Raw genomic sequence first — 2453 nt, 5'->3', positions numbered from 1 at the left:
CTATCTGGTACCCGTGGTGTTGTACGTGGCTGGGGGGAAGAACATACTTTCAGTGAGATCACTGAGGACGAGAAACAGGACATGAGTAGCTCGGCATCCAACCTTGTGCAAATGGGGTCTTTCATGCCGTCGTGCCTGTTGAGGGACCCTCATATAAAAAGGCTGAAGGAGAACGACCTGTACTGGGTGGCCACGCTACTAGACCCCCGGTATAAGCAGAAAGTGCCTGAAATGTTACCGAATTACCGCAAGTCGGAAAGGATGCAGCAGTTCCAAAATAAATTAAAAAGTATGCTTTACACAGCGTATAAGGGTGATGTTACAGCACAACGGGAATCTAACAGGGGAAGAGGTGAAAGTAATCCTCCTACCACGACCACGCCAGCAAGGACAGGACGCTTTACAGACGTGTTGTTGATGGAGGACATGCGGAGCATTTTAAGTCCTACGCATCGCCACAGCCCTTCGGGGTCCACCCTCAGAGAACGACTCGACCGACAGGTAGCAGACTACCTCGCCTTAACTGCAGATATCGACACTCTGAGGAGCGATGAACCACTTGACTACTGGGCTTGACCTGTGGCCTGAGCTATCCCAATTTGCAATAGAACTTCTGGCCTGCCCCACTTCAAGTGTCCTGTCAGAAAGGACCTTCAGTGCAGCAGAAGGTATTGTCACTGAGAAGAGAAGTCGCCTAGGTCAAAAAAGTCTAGATTACCTCACCTTTATTAAGATGAATGAGGCATGGATCCCGAAGGGACTGACAGTGGGCGATACATTTGACTAATAAAGGCCTGGTGATGAGATGAGCTGCCTTGGGCTAAAAATGGTCCACACGCTGCTGTATTTTATCTCTGCATGCCGGATGACTTGTGTGACTTCTCCGCCACCAACTAGGGTTCAAGCCAAAATGTTTTAGTGCACTTTCTGCTTGGAAAACATAAATTTTTCTGGCCGTTGCTACAGCAGCGGCTGCAACAATACCTAATTTTTCAGGCATGTGTACATGCCTAATTTTTCTGGCCTCTGGTGCTGCACTGTGGCTGAAAAAACAAAACAAAAAAAAGGCACATACATGTGTCAATTCCCCTTCGTGATCGTTACCTTGTTGTGGTGAAGGGGCTTGCGTATCACAATGAAGCGACCACCTGGCAATGTTGGCACACCCCAGATGATAAGGTTGTTGCTTCATTGTGAACAGACCAAAAGCGTAGAAAAAACATAAATTTTCTTTGTGATCATCTAATGTGATCATTAAAGCCTACTAGGCCAACAATGCAGAATCATTGTTTTCTGGGTCACTTAACTGTCACTACCTCAGCACGACCATAGACTTAAAAAAAAAAAACATTGCCTGCAATCTCCCAAACATGCGCACGAGCACAGTCATCACTACACCAAGATTGACGCATAGAGGAATAAAATTTATGTCATGAGTGTGTCAACTATTGACAACTCTTTGCGGTTGTCTAAAATCTATTCCATACACGTCCCCTGATAGGGGACGTAACAGGGATTAAACTGATAGGAATAGTGCTACTTAACACACCACTCATATCTGGTGGCACAGTACATTGCAAGGCGTACGCGCAGTGCCTCAAATTGGAAGTAAGAGGACCGACCAAGCATCTTTTTCCATCTCCCGGTTCCTAAAATCTATTCCATACACCGGCCCCTGATAGGGGACGTAACAGGGATTAAACTGATAGGAATAGTACTACTTAACACACCACCCATATCTGGTGGCACAGTACTTTGCAAGGCGTACGTGCAGTGCCCCAAATTGGAAGTAAGAGGACCGACCAAGCATCTTTTTCCATCTCCCGGTTCCTAAAATCTATTCCATACACCGGCCCCTGATAGAGGACAAAACAGAGATTAAACTGTTAAGAACAGATTTTTTTTTTATTTAAAAAAAAGAGGAAAGCCTCTGCTGAGCTGGGTATTTTTTGGCCGCGTTACTGAACGCTCATGCACAATGGCTGTAGGCTCATGCGTCCTTTTGCTGAGGTGACAAACCTGGTCAGTGAAACCCAAGGCAACATCATCAACCTCATCCCATATGCCTTTTTTCTGGAGCGTGCCCTGCGAAGAGTGCTGGATCAGGCCGTAGATGAGCATGAAGAGGAAGAGTTGTGGTCACCATCACCACCAGAAGCAGCCTTGTCGTCTTCGATTGCTGGACCTGCGGCAATGCAGAGAGAGGAGTCTGAAGAAGAGGAGTCAGAGGAGGAAGGTGGCTTTGAGGAGGTGGAGGACCAACCACAGCAGGCGTCCCAGGGGGCTTGTTGTCACCTTTCAGGGACCCTTGGTGTTGCACGTGGCTGGGTGGAGGAAGAGACCTTCAATGACGTCAGTGTCACGACTGCTATCCCAGCAGCAGTCGTGTCGCACCAGACGGAGGGGAAGGGGGACCCCTATCTACGGATGGGGAATAGAACGGCCACCCCTGA

The 2453-nt window shown here is 47.9% G+C and overlaps 1 pseudogene; it reads right to left on the bottom strand.

Moving 5' to 3' along the window:
* Window positions 1-1745: 1745 nt before the first annotated feature.
* LOC120992983 lies at window positions 1746-1926 on the bottom strand (annotated as a pseudogene).
* Between the last annotated feature and the right edge of the window lie 527 nt (window positions 1927-2453).

Source organism: Bufo bufo, chromosome 2 (assembly GCF_905171765.1).
Source record: "Bufo bufo chromosome 2, aBufBuf1.1, whole genome shotgun sequence".
Lineage (NCBI taxonomy): Eukaryota > Metazoa > Chordata > Amphibia > Anura > Bufonidae > Bufo > Bufo bufo.
Note: the sequence above shows the minus strand (reverse complement) of the source record. Positions and strands in the feature narration are given on the sequence as shown.